Below are 17,046 nucleotides of genomic sequence, written 5' to 3'. Positions count from 1 at the left end.
CCAGGGACCCCCTGCACACCCGTCTACCCTAGTGCCCAGCGCAAGGCCAGGGGGCTGTGCTGGTCCCACCCTTGCCCTCCCCGACTGTCAGGCCGGGCAGGCCAGGCAGTGTGGTTCAGCCCAAGGGAAGGGCTGGAGCACTCCCTATCACCGCCCACGCTGGGAACCTGTCCTTATGACAAGCAGGGCGCCTGCTGCTCCCCAGCGCCGAGGGGGGAGACGCGAGGCTGCCACGGGAGCTGGCCCCCCAGCCCATCCCTCTCCAGGGGGGCACAGGGGCTCTGACTGCACATGCCCACCAACCTCCACTTGTCTCAGGTCCAAGGCAAGCCAGCAACTTGTCAATGAACTGGGAACAAAGGGAAGAGAGGAAGGGAAGAAAGGAAAAAAGGGGCCTGTATCACAGCTGTGGCCCTTCATGCCAAGGGCGTTTGGCCCATCATCAAAGGGGATTGGATTTGCTGAGGCAAATGATGACACATCCACTTCAAGCGGGGCAGGTTCTGCCTGCTGCTGGAGGCGAGCCACCGGAGTGAAGAAGTACTGTGGGCACTTAATAATAGACTCATTATTTCTGCATTATGGCAGGGCCCAGAGGCCCAAACTGAGATTAAGGCCCCTCTGCGCACACAGGGCACATGCACACACCAAGCCAGGCAGTCCCTGCCCAAAGAGCCCAGCCAGGGGTGGGCAGCACTGCCAGTCCTGGCATCATTCACCACTGCCACTTCCAGCCCTGCCAGAACCATGGTAAGCTCACAGCAGGGCCCAAAACTCCAATGCCAACGATGCTCCAAGGATGCATCCTTCATTTCCCAATCCCACACCTACACTGGGGTATTAACCTCAAGCCAGGAGACGGTCCCATGGCTCTGAGCCACTGGCCTGCTGCATCTTGCTCACAGTCCTCCCCTTCCCATCCCAATATCCTGCACCTTCTGCATGGGCCAGATCCAGATCCCAGATGACTGGGAGCTGCCTGGCACACGGGGTGGAGGGGGACAGGAATGCTCCCTCCATCCAGCCCTGCCCTGTCGCCAACCCACCATCCGCTAACTGGCTGAAGAGGGTTTTCCGGCCACGTGCTCCTCACCAGGAGCTGTTTCCTGATGGCTGCGAGACAGACTGAAGCATGTGAGAGAGGACAGGTGCCAGCTCTGCAAAAAGCAGATCAAGTGGCAGTGGCTGGGATGCAGGGAGGGATGGGTGCTCCCTTCCGCCCGGTCACACACTGGATCAAGGCGGGAAGGGCAGATTTCTGCCGTTTTATGAGCACAGCCTTGCCAAGCTGGGCTCCAGCACCCGCCAGCATCACACTGTGTGCACCCCCTTCTAAACCACAGCACTTGGAGCCTCGGACTTTTGCAGGACGGCAGCTTCCGCCCTCCAGCTGCACGCCAAGGACACGTGCAGCCCGCTGCCCAAAGCCTGCCAGGTCCCGCTGCCAGGCCCTGGTCCTGCAGAAAGGCCGTACCGACACTGGGAGAGGACGGGAGCCAGCTGCCCGAGCCCAGCCCTGCACTGCAATTACTGTTCTATTAATACCACGGGGATTTCGGATGTCAGAGCCCATTGTGCTACGCCAGGGTCAGCTTGGCCAAGGAAGAGCTGCCATCCCTGCCCACGTGGTAGATGTGCCCCGGTACTTGCTGCTTCAGCTTGTCTAGGGGGAAAAGATGCTTTTGCTGTGCCAGGCTGTGTGCAAAAATCCCACAGACAGCCTCTCATCCTTGCCTGCTGCCAGCCTGCCCACCTGGGACAGGAATGTCCCTGCCTGGCCGGGGGGAAGGGGCTGCCCGCTGCAGCTCTCTGGCATATGGACAATGTGACCAGCTGCGCCAGGCAGGCAGGACAGATTTATAGGTCACCATCCCCAGCAGGAATGGCCATGCCACCATCCTCTGCTGCCACAGAAATAACTCATCTGATCAGGAGACACCAGACCTGCTCGAGCCACAAATGCCATTGACTAGGACAGAGGCAGCAAATCAGCCTGCAAAGCCACCCTTGTTTCCAGAACATGTTATGATGGGGACACTCCTGCCACCTCTTTCTGTGACCCCACTGCCCTGTGGCCATGGTTTCAAGGGGCAGGTGTCCCCACGGGGCCACCAAGCTGAGCTGGGCTGGTACGGGTGGATGAAGAGCCCCAAAGTCCCCAGGGGACGGAAGAAAAGGCGGTCGGTTCTGCAGACCTGCCTCCGCAGGGCAACTGTTTGCGTCAGGCTGAGATCCAAAAGGCCCCTCTCTCCCTCCAGCTCCATTTTTTTTCCAGGTTGTACTTTTGGAAAGTGCCCAGAGAAAGAGTAATGATATTTAAAAGAAAAAAAACAACCACCCCTTCCCCAAAAAAGGTTACTCTGTGCACATCCAAAGGCTCGCCCCACAGACGGGTAGCTTGGCTGCCAAGCTCCATCCCATCCCGGCAGCGCAGAGTGGGAGTTTCTGCCAAGATCTCCCTCCTCTCTACTGCCTGGGGCAGTTACCCAAATCTCTGCGCTGCTCTCTGCTCACTTCCTCAGCTCTCTGAGAGCACCAAGCCCATCTGGAACTGCTTAAACCCAAATACTGCCCCCCCCTCCCTCCTCCACCTCCCCCACCCCCAAAGTCAGATTCTTCCAAAGTTAAAACAAGCACAGAGTCAGGAGGGGGTGCCGGGCCGGGCTGACTCGCTCCTTCATTTCGGTTTAATTTCTGGGGAACTAGAATAAATCTGTTCCTGGCGATCGTTCAAGCCCTGCACATTTTTCTCATTAATAAAAAAAGGCCTCGGATAGCACACCGCGTGTGCGTGCCCCCCCTCCCTGCGGGGTCCCCCTGCCCCCCAGCCCTCGCTGGGCAGGCACTGAGCACCTGAGAGATGCAGGACTGGGTGCAGGGGACATGGGGACAGCAGTGTCCCTTCCTGGGACAAGGATGGATTTCAGCAGCCCTGTGCAACAGCCACACCTCACAGAGGAACAGGGAGGCTCAAATCCCCCCCGCAGCTGCTGCTGGGCAGGAGAATCCTGGGGGAGGGCTCCCCTGGGACTGGACATCCCTGCTGCCCACTCCTGCGGCACCGCAGCCCCCGCAGGGCCCCCGGGGCATTCCTGGGGAGGGGGCCGAGAAACAGGTGTTTGTCAACAGCTTCTGCCACATGCATGAGAAACGCCAGGCCCCGCAGCGCAGCAGGGCTTAGCAATGGGCAAAAATAAAATAAAGAGAACCCCCCAGCAAAATCCTCCCCCCTGTCCCAGGCTGGGACCCTCAGCCAGCACACGCTGGCACGTGTGTGGAGAGCGGCCATGGGGCCGGAGCTCAGCCCTGCCGCTGCGCTCCAGCCTCTTCTCAAGATGGCTCCCGTTCCTCTTCAGCGGGGCGGCCATGCGAAGACAGCACTGGGCTCACTACCGCCCGACTCAGGCAGCACAGGCTGGAGGGCTGAGCTGTGCTGAGGGGAAAGTGGGCACCATGGGAGGGATGCAGCCCCTCTGGGAGTGGTGGCACTGTGGGAAAGGGATGTGGCCCGGCAGAAAGGGGATGTTGCCCCACTCCCAAGCTCAGCTCCATGACTCCTCCGTGGCCATGCGGAGGGTGGGTGATAATGGTCCCCAAGCACAGGAGGTGAGGCTCCATCAACAGTGCCAAGCCTGTCCCTTCACAGGCAGGATGCCCACCTGCCGTCCCTACAAAATGGCTCCCACTTGAGGCTCAGCCCTGCGAGGGAACAGCCCATGCCCGACTGGCAGCACCGCCCAGCCAGAGCACAGGGCTGGGTTTGGAGCAACAACAACAACAACAAAAAATGCAATAAAAAAACCAAAACATGGCTTCAAATGGGACGGTCACAGTCGGGGGGGAGTGTCACTGCAACAGGCTGCCTGGCCTTCAAGATGGCAGCCCATCCCCTGGGGCATGGGGCTCTGCAAGGCGATTCCTGCCCATGGAGGGGCACCACCATCCCCCAAATGCTTCATGGGAACATGCTGGACCCAGAAACAACAGCAGCTCATTATGGTTTCAACCACTGAGAAGCTTGTGGCAACGGCAACCACCAGCTCCACCGCAGCCCTTGGGTAGAGTCCCCCTTTCCCAGGGTTCTCCTCCGGGGGAGGCTGACACCCACCCTGTGGTCTGCACCAGCTGGGAATGGGGATTCCGACCCCGGGGCCACCCCAGCACCCTTCCCCCAGCGCGGCTCCCAGGCGGAGACGCTTAATCCCGACAAACCAGTTTGACTCAGCACAACAGGAACAGCTACAATTTTAAAAACATGCAAGTCTGTGATTCAGATTGCTGGGGCTGTTTTAATTAAACGCCAAGCTCCTCTGCTCCAGCAGCAGCAGCAAACGGCTCACGGAAAGAAAATGCAACAAACTGGTTTCCCCAAATATCTCTTGCAGTAAGTCATCATAACAAAACAAGGAGTTTCGGTTCATTCCTTAAAAACCAGAGGCCGCTATTCCCAATTGCAAGGGCTGGGCAGGCATGGCCTGGCAGCCACAGCCTCGCTGTACACTGAGGGAGAAATGTGGGGCTGCAAACAGAGCCTGGTGATCCAAGTTTTCCCTCTCCCCAGCTCTCTGCATGCTCCACTTGACACAAAGGAAAGCCCTTCTCCTCCCCTCCTCGGAAGCAGGGACGGGAAGGCTTTCCTCAAGCGCAGCTTTTACCGAGGAACAGGAGACTTAATGAATCCAGCGAGTGCTGCAGAGCCCCACGATCCACTTTCCCTCACAGCCCTACCCCAAGCGCCCATAAAACAGCAGGGCCAACTTCATCCATTGCCCCACCAAGAAACATGCCATTTCTGTGAAAAGTAATTAAACAGAAAGCAAATCTCTCTGCCAAGAAAATACCTGGCAGTTACAGCACAGGGGTCAATTAAGCAGGGGTTTGCCAGTGCCAAGACAAGCGTGGTCAATCTGTGTGACACCCAGCTGGGGTCGGGGAGGTGTCACTGGGCAGAGCCCAGGTGAAGAAAATCCCCCCTAGAAATCGTGCTGCGTTGCGGGGTTTGGCTATCTCACTAGAGCCCAAGTCTACTCAGGACTACGTGCAGCAAACTACAGTGCTTCTGCATGGGAGTTCATGGGGAAGCACGTGGGAAACTCCAAGTTTAAATGGAGTCCTGAATCCAGAGAGGCTGCTCAGAACAGGAACAGCCTGGGAGAGTGGCTCCTAGGGAGAGCAGGTCCCTGTCCCAGTCTACCCGCACCCCCAGGGCGACAGGCAGATCCAGTCTGCGGCTGTCCATGCTCCCTTGGGCCAGGGTGTTTTGAAGCCTGGGGTTTTAGCCCTGGATGGTTGGCAAGGGCCCGGAACGCAGCACATTCCCCGTGCTGTTCCACGCGTCCACTCCCCACAGGGCCTCTGCTCCCACAGCCCCGCTGGGACAAACTTCTCCGCTCAAACCCCTGTGCTGGAGAAAGGATCCGCTGTTGCCCCTGGATAGAGCATTCCTTCTGCAGTCGGCCCGGGGACTGCTGAACCGGAGAAGAAAAACACATTGTGACTTCAAACAGACCCAGCGCACTTACAGGATCTGGAGAGAAACCATTTTCTCCTCGGCAGCACAAAGCCCTCACTGAGCTGCTGCCGAGCGCGGCTTTTCTCCTCCACCCCCGTGGGGCCTTGTAAAGAAACCCAACTCCCCGCCATCCCCTCGGGAATGGGGAGCGCCATCCAGCCCCAAAGCCCTCTGCCCGTCCTGCCCAGCACCAGCCGCAAGCCCAGCCCTTTGCACCTCGGAGGGGACAGTAAAGTGGCCGGGTCTGGGGACTGCTCGCTGCTGTTGTCTGCAGGACGTGCGTACAGATTTATGGCCACGCCAGATTTATGATCAGCACTAAAATATCCAAACAAACGTGCACATGAGATTTACAGTAACCTCTGGAACGCGCCAGTCCCCGTCAGGAAGCAGCGGTGAGCGCGGACAGAAATGCCAAACGTAGCAGAAGAGCGGGAGCGGGAGCTCACTGACCCTGATGCGAGCAGCAGCTTTCCTAAGCTGCAGAGGGAGAAGCCTCTCCAGGCCAGCTGCAACTTTCCCTCCAGCTTGAACAAGAGCAAAAGGAAAAAAAAAATTAAGAAAAAAAAAAAAGAAAAAAAGAAGAAAAAAAAAAAAATAAAGAGAATCCCATGTGGGATTGGGGCCAGCCCAAAAACTGCTGGGCAGCTGCCAGCCAGACCCGACCCGAAGTGGTCCCCCTGGGCTGGCACCCAGCTGGGCCCTGACCTCTCAGACGGTCTGTTCAGCCCCTGACCCCTCCACACATTCGGGAAGCTGAAAAAACCCAGTGACTCCTCAGCAGGGCCTGTTTATTTTCCTCTCCATCCGACTCTGCACTGCTCCAGCCCCGGACGGCAGTGGGGGAGAGTCTGGAGCTCCCTGTCTCCCCGGAGGCTGGAGGGACTGTCCCCAGGTGATACACAGCGTGCTGCCAGCCCCCACGCCAGCTATCCTTCCCAAATTCCTAAACCGCTGATGGGAAGCAGGTTGCGAGAGGCTACCTGCAAACGCGGGGCTACCCGCGAACGTGGGGCCGCGCCGGGCTCCGTGCCCACAACTTCATCCCCCGGCACCTCTCCAGAAGGCAGGGATCCCCGGGCGGCCTCGGGAGCCTCCATCCCGCGGGGGCTGAATGCCGGTGGCTTCTCCCTTCCCCTCCTGCCGCGGGCTTCCCGCTTAGCCGGGAGCTCACGGACCCGGCAGGCCCACAGCTCTGATTCCTACAGCGTACAAAGGACGAGGGATTTTAAATTTTTTTTTTTATTTTAAAGAAAAAAAAAAAAAAAAAAAAGGCACGGAGAGAGGATGAAAAGGAACGCGAACAACAAGCACCCCCCAAACTTTCTACAAAGCCCAAAGCTAGAGGAAAGACGTCCCCCAACCACCGCAGCGGGGGAGGGCTCCTGCCCACGGCCACCCCCGGAGCCGCGGCCCGAACCTCGCAACGCCGGGCGACGGCAGCGGGAGCCCGAAGCACGACACCGCCTCCGAGCAGCCCCCGCCGCCCCTGCCCGGGCGGGGGCACCCACGGCTCCGCTCCGACCGGGGGATCTCCCTTCCCTTCCGTCCCTCCCTCGCCAGCCCCCTCCCGCCGCTCCGGCAGCGGGTTCGGTTACCGGACACCGGAACGCCGCCGCCCCGGCACTCCGGCTGGAGCCCCGCACACTTTGTGCCGAGACAAAAACCCGTCCGGGCCCCGCTCTCCTCCTTCTCTCCGGTGCGATCCGCCTTGCCCGCTCGGGAACCCCCGGTACCCAGCGGGGCCAAAAGCCTCTTTCCCCGCTCAAAGCTGCGGGTGCAGCGGCGCTGCCCCGCGGACCTGGCTTCACTCTACAAGGGGGAGAGAATTACTCCCCGTTCTATTCCCAACTCCATCGGAACTCGAGGGTGGGCGAGCCGCGGAGCGCAGAGCCGGTCGGGGGTAGATGCGGCACGCGTGGCCACTCGCCCCGGAGGTCCCACGCTGGAGCCTCGGGGGTTAAGGCAGCGGGCGCGGCGAGCCCTGCCGGGGAAGGGACGGAGCCGGACACGGCACACGGACACTCCTTCCGCGGCCCCACCAGTTCTGGCACGCCACGAGCTTCCACTGAAAGAAATATTAATTTTCCAGCCCTCTCGGTCGTGGCGAAAAGCCTCGAAACGTGAACCGAGTATCCAAAGAGGCGCCGCTCCCTGCCAGCAGCCGCCGGCCGCGGATGCCGCGGCTCTGCCGCGCCGGGCTCGGTTCCACGGGGCGTTGACTCCGAAACCCACTGAGGGCGGCTAAGCGCTGGCAGCGGGGCTGCGGCGGCGAGCTCTCCGCGGGTACAACCGGGCATCCGCGGCACGACGACGAGTCGCGCTGAGCCACGACGGGCCTGGGACATCCCGGAGGATGCGTGCACCCGTGTGCGGTCGCCCGGGCCCCGGTGCGGCGGACGGGCACGCCCGCCCGGTACTCACCCTCCAGAGCGCGGCGGCCACCGGGGAGCAGCAGGAGCAGCAGAAGGGGGAGCAGCGGCGGCGGCGGCGGGGGGGCCCCCGGGCGGGCCGCGGCCCGCCGCCGCTGCTGAGCCGAGCGAGGCGGGGCCCGCCCGCCAATCACCCCGCCCCTGGCAACCCGGCGCCCCTGGCGACGGCGAGCGAGGCGCCGATTGGGCCGTGCTGCGGTGGGGGCGGAGCCTCCGCGGAAAGATGAATCGGAGGGGGCGGGCACTGCCCGGCGCGCCCCCCGTGGCCCCGCCCCCTGGCGCGGCAGGCGCAGGGCGGGGAGCGCGCCCCACCCAGCGGCCGCCCGCGGAACTGGGCTCTTAAAGGGGCCGCGCTCCCGGCCTGCCCGCAGACCCCCGGCCCGCGCTGCTGTGTCCCCCGCCCCTCCGGGGGCGGTGAGTGCGTGAGCCTGGTAGCGTGTGTGATGTGGGCCCCTCTGTGCCACACTACTGTCAGCCTGGTTTACCTGTGCCACCCATTGCCATCCCATTCTCTACTGTCCCGTCCCGTCTCTCATGCATCCCACCCTTGGCCAACCCGTCTCACCCCATTCTCCCTCAGCTCATCCCAAACATCCCATCCTACTTCACTCATGCCAGCTCATTGTATCATAGGCCTCCCCACCCCATCCGCACCATGATTCCCACCACACAGACAGGGATGGATGCTGTGTTCCTGGCTAGGCTGAAACCATGCAGACAGCACCCTGAAGTGACCCCTTCCAGGACCCCCACCCCTACCCACAAGGTGCCTTGCCTGTCACATTCCTGGTGGGAGAAGGTGCTGGTTACCGTGCATGCAGCCACAGCTTGCAAGCCTGTGGGTACCTCAGTCTTCTTTCCCCTCCCTCCTGACTTTGCTGTGGGAAGGTTTGGGGCCCTGTCTGGGACAGACTCAGCTCCTTTGGGATGGTGCATCCACACACATTGTCCTGGTGGGTGGAGCTGGCACTTCCACATCCTTCAGGACAGACACATATCTGCCATGATGGGTGTGGGACACGGGCTGCCGCTTGTCCTGGCCCTCTGTGCTGCATCTGCCCCTCAGATACCTGGGGAGGATTCACTTGGGCTTAGCAAAGTCCCGCAAGTCCCTGATGTTGGGGAATGCTGATGCCCCTGGTTCCTGGGAGTGGCTGGAGCTCCAGCAGGTCCAGGGGCAGTGGGGTGACTGGCTGGTTGCTTCACCCTGGGCAGCCTCGTCCCCCTGGCAGAGCCATCTGGGCTGTCCCCGCAGACACCTGCCATCTGCAAGTGGCAGCTCCCCACAGTGCTCCTGCCCCAGAAACCTGCCCCAGAAACTCCTTTGCCGTGCAGCCCCAGCCCTGGCCCCGCACTGGCACAGCAGGCAGGCTGCAGGACCACGCTCCTGGCCATGTTCCCCGTGGCTGCTGGCAGGAGCAGGAATTTGAGCGGTTATCAGGGCTGGTTATGGTTGACCTCTCCTCTGTGAGGACAGACACAGAGCACATCCGTATCCCCTCTGCCTTCTGCTGCACACTCACACCAGGGCTGTGGATGGGCATTTTCCTTCCAAGTCCTGGAAGGATTTGGCTTCCCAAGTCCTGGCCAGAGAGGCTGGCACAGACCTGAGTTCTGCCTGGGCAGCTGAAAGTTTGGAGATGACTGACTCCTACTGCAGGAATGCTGGCATCCTCTGGGAGCTGCGGGGAGTCTCACCAGAATGCTGTGCCCTGAGGATTGCCACAGTGCCCCAGCACGACTGGGCATGGTTCCTGAAGGAAAAGTCATGCCCAAGAGAGCTGGGGTGCTGATTTAAGACAGAACATATGACTGTGATAAATCTCTGTGAGGGACAGGAGATGCAGCAAGTGGGAACTGCTCTCTCCAGGTAAAGGGAAGCGGCTGGGGAGCCAAGCACCAGTAAGGGGATTGCACCAGTGGAAAAGGCCAAAGTTGGAGCAAAGAAGCAGAAGTTGTTGGTTTGGACATGCTGTCACTCAAGGAGATAAGCAGCAGAGAAATGAGTGATGAAGCTGGCATCGTTAACACATGCACGGGGATGTAATGTAGCATCATCAGGGAAGGAGACGGCTAGAGACTGATGGAGATGCTGAGAATCTTAACCAAAGGCCAGGCTCAGGGTGGGAAAATTGCTGTCTCCCTGTGAAGTCACTCTCGGGAAATCCCCTCCCTGCCGGCTTAGTGAGATGCAGAAACCTCGTTTATTCTGCAATTCCAGAGGTCTGAGTTACCCAAGCACAAAATTTCTGAACGGAGCACATGGGGAAATTGCTTATTCACACTTGAATAACTCAAAAATGGCTGAACCAATTTTACTTAAACTTTCTCCAAGAATTCCCCTTGGAGCCAAGCCATGCCTGGCAAATTTCAGCCCGAAAGGAATTTATTTCAGAATAGGATGAGAAATTGGAGCAGGCGGCGGGGGTGCGCGGGCTGGGGGAGGATGCTCCATACAATCGCGTCGCTCCCCACGTGCTGTAATTAATGAGCCCCCGCTCGCTCCCACTGGGCTGGTGCTGCCAGCCGGCCTCTTCCCGGGGCCTCAGGCTGCCCGGTGCCACGGGCCCGGCTGGGGGGCTGGGGATATCAGGGCAGCTGGCTGGCCAGGGAGCCCTGGTCGCTGCCTGTGTGCTGCAGCTGGTGGGCAGCCTGGGGAGCAGCGCTGGCAGGGCTCCGACGCCTGCACAATACCAAATAACTGTGGTAACTGCGTGGTATTTGCTGGCAGGGGCTGGGTGTTTAGTGCCAACCCGCCTGCTTGGGCACGGACTCGGTGATGAGGATGGCTCTGCTGTGGCCCCCGAGGGTGATGGCGTGGCTGGGGGATAGGCATTTCTGTGTAAACACGGACAGCTCCCAGACACACAATGTCCCTGCACACACACCCAGCCCTGAACCTCTCCCTGGCACCTTGGGGTGATGGCTGGAGCTGAACAGGGCTGCAACGAGCGCACTGTTGGCAAGACGTGGACAGGAATGGGCCGAGAGATGAAACACGAGGCTGTGGGATAGGCAGAGGAGTTTGTCTGCTGCACTGACCTGAGTTAGTGATGCTCTGCCTTAGAATAGCCTCCAGCCTGCACGGCAAAGCTGCGGTGCCCACAGTGTCCCTGGGAGGCATTCCTGAGCAGACAGGGAGTGGCAGACATGAAAGGAAAACCTCGAAAAGCAGCAACGGCCATGGAAGGTTCAGAGGACAAACCTCCCAGCCCGGCCCTCTCTCCGTAAGAAATGTCTCACCCAGAGACTGCATCCTGCTGGAGCAAGCCTGACTTTCACTCCCCATTTCCAAACAGAGCCCTGATGTGCTCCGGTGATGGGTCCATGCCACACAGGCACACGCACGCTGTGTGTCAGACCATGGCCCCGCACACGGGTGCACCCACGCACCGCCAGCCACCGCCCCTCACCTCCTCTGCATGCGGCAACCTCGGCTGCAGTTTCACAAGGAAAGGTGATTAGGGAACAATTATTCCTATTTTCTCAGAAGATCTAAGGGGCATCAAATGAAATTACCCAGCAAGAGTCTAAAAACAAACAGAAGGGAGTATATTCCTCACGAAGCAGCCAGTCCCAGGAGTTCATTGCCACAAGGTAAGTATGGGGACGTGTGTTTGAAGGGTGGAACTGGATGAATGCAAGAAAAAGCCCTGCAAGAGGCCTCTGTTTTCTGCTCACCTGGAGCACAGCTGTGCTGGGGATGGGGGAAGCTGGGTGGGGATTTCCCCACGTTTCTGGGTTGTATACCATTTTAGCAGGGGCCATCACGGCATCAAGTGACATCTCCAAGTCCTTTGTCCAAAGGGCTGCACTCGGAGGGGCGACATCAGAGCAGCCACCTGGGACAGCCATGCGACTGCTGGGGGGTCCCCTTGTGCCACCCCCAGTGCAAGAGGAGCCCTGTTTGTCCCTGTTCTCAGGGCAGGGAGCACTGCCGGGTGCCAGCTCGCCCAGCCGGTGTGTTCCCCGCCAGACCAGCACCGGCTCCAGCCTGTCTCTTTCCCAGGCTTCCTGGGTGCTTGCCCCTCCGGGAGCTCCTCCCTGTGCTGCCAGAATTTTGGCGCTGCCAGCAGGTCGGGGCAGCCGGCAGCACCCATGCGAGCCCCGCTGGGCCCAGCAAGGAAGCCACCTTCTGCTGCTCATGGTCCCTATATCAAAACCTTCTCCCATCCCACCCACAATCCACCACCCCTCACCTCTGGCAGCTTCAGGATGCAGTTAAACACTTCAGCACTTAAAATTTCAGGTGCTAATTGCTTAGTAATGAAAACTTTAATCACAGGGCAATTAAAACCTTAAGTAGCTGTGGGAGATCCATTCCACGTCAACAAAAAAAAAAAGAGTGCCGTCACTACTCCGGCACCGCCCTGGCACTGCGAGGCTCACAGGGCCTGGGGAGCCCATCCTGCAGCCCCCACTGCCCCCTGCTCCGGGAATCTGGGGAGCCCCCCTTCCCACGCTGAGCAGGAGGTGGCCGAGGAATGATCAGCTACTGCTGTAAAACGTAAAACCCAGCTAATTTTGGATTAAGTGCCATATGAAAGGGTTTTGTTATTTTAAATCTCCTACTTTCCAAATTCCCAGGATTAAAATTCTCTGCATTTATTTTAACCACATAACATTTGCAGACAAATCACTTCTCCCAGTGCAAAGTTTGAAGCAGGCTTAGCAGATCTAAAGCCCAGCCACAAGCTCCAGGGTGGAATCGCTGGAAGCGGCTGCCAGCGGCCGCCAGCCCCTTTCGCTGGCGCGCTTGCAGCAGAGCTCAGCCACGATGTCTGCAGGGAGAAAGGGCCTGCTTGGTGCTGGGAGGCGGCATGAGAAGGAAGGGTGGCTGTCATCCTGGCTTCTGGGCTCATTCCTGCACTGGGGATGTGCCCTTGGGAAAATCTCATGAGGCTTGTGTGTTTGCAGAGCAAGCCCTGTCCGTATGCTGCAGGGTGCATGTTGCAACCATGCTGATGCTGTCCAGGTGACACTGTCCAGTTCTGCACCAGTCCTTTGTCGTCAGGTGCTGACAAATGCCACACAAAAAATAAATAAAAATCAGAATTTTTGCCTTTTTCCCTGCTGCTCTGCAGTCCACTGGGGCTGAAAGGGAAAGAAAGGCATCCAGCCTCGCGTGATTCCGGCTCTGTGGGAGGCAAAGGCTCCAGAGCTGGGGGACGAGGTTTGTCCCCCAGCTGCTGGGAGGTGTGGGAAACATGGGTGCCTGTGGGCAGCAAACTGCCCCCTGCTCTTTATCAAAAGCAGCATCAGTGTCTGGCAAATGTCACTCTCCTGCGTGCTTCCCAGCTGGGAGGTCTATTTCCTCCTCCCATCGCCCCCTTCCCCTCGCTGCCTCCCAGCCCTGCGGCAGGACGGGAGGCAGGATGGGGACGCGCTGGTGAGTGGGTGGCCATGGCACTGGGGGGACAAAGGCAGGGTCGTCAGCTGGTGATGCATCACGCTCACCCAGCCCACTGCTCTCTCAGGCACCTTTGCTAACCAGGCAATTAGCAGCCTGGCTCTATTATGGACATTTTAGGGGGCTGCAGCTGAAATGTCAGTGCAGAGGCCCTTTGCATGCTCAGCCGGAGCTGGGGTCAGCTGGGTGCCCGCCTTAGTCACAGGAAGCAGATAATCTCCAAACCCAGAGATTTAGGGGCTGAACCTGCTTTGTGCCACAGCCTGGAGAGACAGTCCCAGGTGTGGGGCAGTGACTCCCAAATGTGGTGACAAGATATTTCAGGTTCATGCTCATAATAAGAGATGCTGGCAGACTTCCTGGCTGCAAAAATACAAAAGGCCTCTCCTGACCCTGCATGTTCTGCAAAGATGGTTGCTCCTCTGGACTGAGCGGGAACCAGCACCATGTCCTGCTGGGGCTGCCTGGGAACAGACAGAGGTGATGGTGGCAGTGGGCACAATGGGACCAAAGCCGGGCCAAGCACAGAGCCTGAACCACAGCAGCCTCCACCTGCCCACCCCCACCAGGCGCTGTCGGCCAGGAGCAGCCCTCAGAGCAGGGCAGCTTTCCTGGACTCTAAGGTGAGGCTTTGCCTTCCCTGACCTTGGGGCAGTAGCCTGGTCCTGCTTCCCATCCCACCTGGAGCATCCCTTGCCCAAAGCCGGCTCCGGATGCTGCGCCTCTCATTGCCATGGCAACCCCCATTCTTGCCGGGTTGCCATGGCTCCCCGGCCCCCAGCCGCAGACGCATCCTCAGCATCAAGAGGACCCAGTGATTTGAGTCCTTGGGGGCTGTCACCGTGGGAGAAGTCACACAGGGCCTGGGAAGGAGAAGGGCTGATGGATTGCTGGCATGTCCACGTCACACTGAGGTTTGGGCTCTGGGACCACCTGGGACCTTGGGAGGCTGGTAGGGACAGGATCCCCAAGGAGGATCACTGATTACATGGGGACAGCACCATTTCGCAGACCAGCCTGGTACTTTCCAAGCCTGTCTCCTTCCAGCCTAGAGTAGCTGTGCTTGGTGCAGCTGCCACAGCCTCACAGGGCTGTGTTGGTGGGCAGGCACGCAGGTGCTGGAGCCCTTTGGTGTGGCGTGTGCAGGCAACATCAACAGTGTCGAGCACGTGTGACTATGCTCTTGTCCACTGCCCACTGTCCCCTCAAAACATGGTCCCACCAATTGCAAACACCCCACCAGGCCCTTGGGAGAAACCTCAGCCCGGGGTTGCTGTCGTGCACTTGCTGTGCCCGGGTTACGGCTGAGCTCGGCAGCAGCACGAGCCCGGCAGGCTCCAGGCCTGGCGTGCTAAATAAACACAGCCACCGTGAGAAAAAGGCAGCCAGGAAAAAATAGTCAAATAAAATAATAAGTCAAAGGAATAAACAAAGTGGGGACGTGCCCAGGCATGGCACAAGCCTCCAATGTAGCACTTCCAAGCCGGGCTGTGCCCCAGCCCCGGTGCCTGCAGGTGGTGGAGCCCGGCCTGCTGGCAGCGCCCTGGACGGCCGCACCCCCACCCCAGTTTCCCCCCTGGCTGCAGGAATCCCCTCTCCCCGTCACACCACATTCCTAGGGTGCCCGAGGATGAAGGTGCAAACACCCTGGGAGAGGTGCCAGGCAATTCCTGGCCTGCCTGGGATTTGCATCCTCTGCCCTGGCGCTTGGCTTGGGAGGGATAAGCCCAGGCTTAGCTGTTGCTTCCCCTGGGGCTGGCTGCCAGTTCCTAACCAGTTTTGCCGTAGCCCTTTCCCACACTAACTGGGGTCAAGGGAGCTGTGTGGCCTCCATCCCACCTCTTCCCTCCAGCGCTCAGGAGCTTTCATGGTTTAAACAATTTGCTGCAAAGCAGACGGTGTGAGGGTGTGAAAGGGGCAGTCCTGAGGGCAGGGGTCTGAAGTTGGGCGGCACTGTGAGGAGTCCACAGGGGATGTCTGCAGGCTGCAAAGCTGGGGTGCAGACCCACAGCGGCCCCCTCGGAGCCTAGATGAAGTTTGGGTGGTGGCAGAGAGGGACCAGCTGAGAACCGGCAAACTCAGTGCTTCCCTGGGAAATCCCACAACACAGGGCCCTGCTGGTAGCAAGGGAGAGAGCAGCTCGGACTCGGGGTGTAACACCCTGTCCTCATCACCACAAACCTCCTTTAAAACTCTCTGCAGGGCCCTGACACTTCACCTCCCTCTCTCTCCAGCTGGCAGCCAGCGGTGCTCAGCCAGGGAACAAAGGAGCATGGTTTGAAGTAGCCAGTTATTTTAAGAGCTTGCACTGGCAGTGACAAGCGGAAAATAGAAAGAAAACCAGAATAAGCAACGAAAGAGCATTCCCTGATACATACTTTCTCAGCAGTGCTTCTATGCTTTTGGTGTAAAATTTATTCTGGGCAAAAAAATTGGAATAAAAGGAAAATTGCCTCAAATCCCATCTGCAAAACAGCACCTGGGTGTCCCAGTGGGGCAGGACGCCAGCGACGTGGCACTGGGAACGCTCAGCTGATGGGATTTTGCACATAAACTTCACATCTTCGGGTTTCCCTTGGCTTTCCAGCCTGAAAGATTGAGTACAAAACAAATTGCTAGCATGCTATACTTCACTCCACCAGCCAGGCAGATGGACCTGCTGGGGCCCCAGCACAGCCTGGCTCACCCTGGGAGCCAGCAATGGCAGAGCTGCAGCTTTGGCATGACCCGGACATCCTTTGTGTCCTCCGGCACAGTTCTGCTGAGGTTTCCAAGTGAGCCTTGTTTGATCTTTGCCTCCACATGTCTGGAGGAGCAGCCTGACTTCTCCCTGTGTTGGGATGCTTTCCCATGCTGCTCAGCAGTGAGGCTCCAAGGATTCAGCTAGTTGTAAAGAGATCAGTGACATAAGATTTATCACCCTAAGAGTGCAAAATTCCTGAAAAGAGCTTGTCACAGCACAGCCCTCTCTGCAGCACACTGACCAGGGTGCTGTCCTGGCCATCCTGGCTCCCCTGACACAGGAAATGGCTCTCAAAGCCTGCAGCAGTGTGGGCTTTTCCTAAAAGCATTAATGTGCACCATTATACTGGGGAAAACCCAGTGAGGAGGTGTAGAGGAATGTGAGCTGTGTTGCTCCAGCAGCCCGTGGGTGACAGGGCCTGTTTAGCAGGCCTGTGGCTGGGTGACCCTGGTGTGCCCCTACCCACCATCTCCATGTGAGCCTGGTGGCATGGGGAGGAGAAGGGTGGTGAGGGAGGATCTGCCCACCCCACACCTGCGTGGAGGAGAAATCAGGGAAGGCTGACGGGCAGAAAGGTGCACATGGGACTGTGCTGAGTCCCAAAATACCCCCATGCTGAGGGTTGGTGGTTCTGGCACAGGAAGGGATCTGCTGTCATTTGGTAGCAGGGAGCCAGGTGTGGTCCCCAAATTAGCTGCACCACCTCAGAAAGCAGCAGCTCCTGACCCAGCCAGGCACTGCTCTGTCCCCTGCAATGGCTACCCATGATGCTGTGGCACATCTCTGTAATCCACAGGGCAGTATGGTTTTTTTGCCTTCTAACTGCTTACTAACTCCAGAACACCATGGAAAACGACCCCAATGAAGCTGCTGGGCTGCCAGGTGGAACATCCCTGCTTACTCTTTGCTGGAGTCTCAAACTGCTCCCACACCAAGCCCAGCACCATTT

At 59.0% G+C, this 17,046-nt stretch overlaps 1 protein-coding gene across 1 annotated transcript in view; it reads right to left on the bottom strand.

The window, feature by feature from the left end:
- The window catches only part of EPHB3 (EPH receptor B3), a 29,331-nt gene extending 21,336 nt beyond the window's left edge, over positions 1–7,995 (bottom strand). The window contains exon 1 of the mRNA XM_041405925.1: positions 7,937–7,995. The gene's annotated coding sequence lies outside the window, so the exon portion shown is untranslated. The remainder of the gene's footprint in view (positions 1–7,936) is intronic.
- Positions 7,996–17,046: the final 9,051 nt, after the last annotated feature.

The sequence above is a fragment of the Onychostruthus taczanowskii genome, unplaced genomic scaffold (genome assembly GCF_017590055.1).
Source record: "Onychostruthus taczanowskii isolate IOZ18803 unplaced genomic scaffold, ASM1759005v1 scaffold24, whole genome shotgun sequence".
NCBI classification, from domain to species: Eukaryota; Metazoa; Chordata; class Aves; order Passeriformes; family Passeridae; genus Onychostruthus; species Onychostruthus taczanowskii.
The sequence above is the reverse complement of the archived record's forward strand: the minus strand, read 5'-3'. Positions and strand labels throughout refer to the sequence as shown.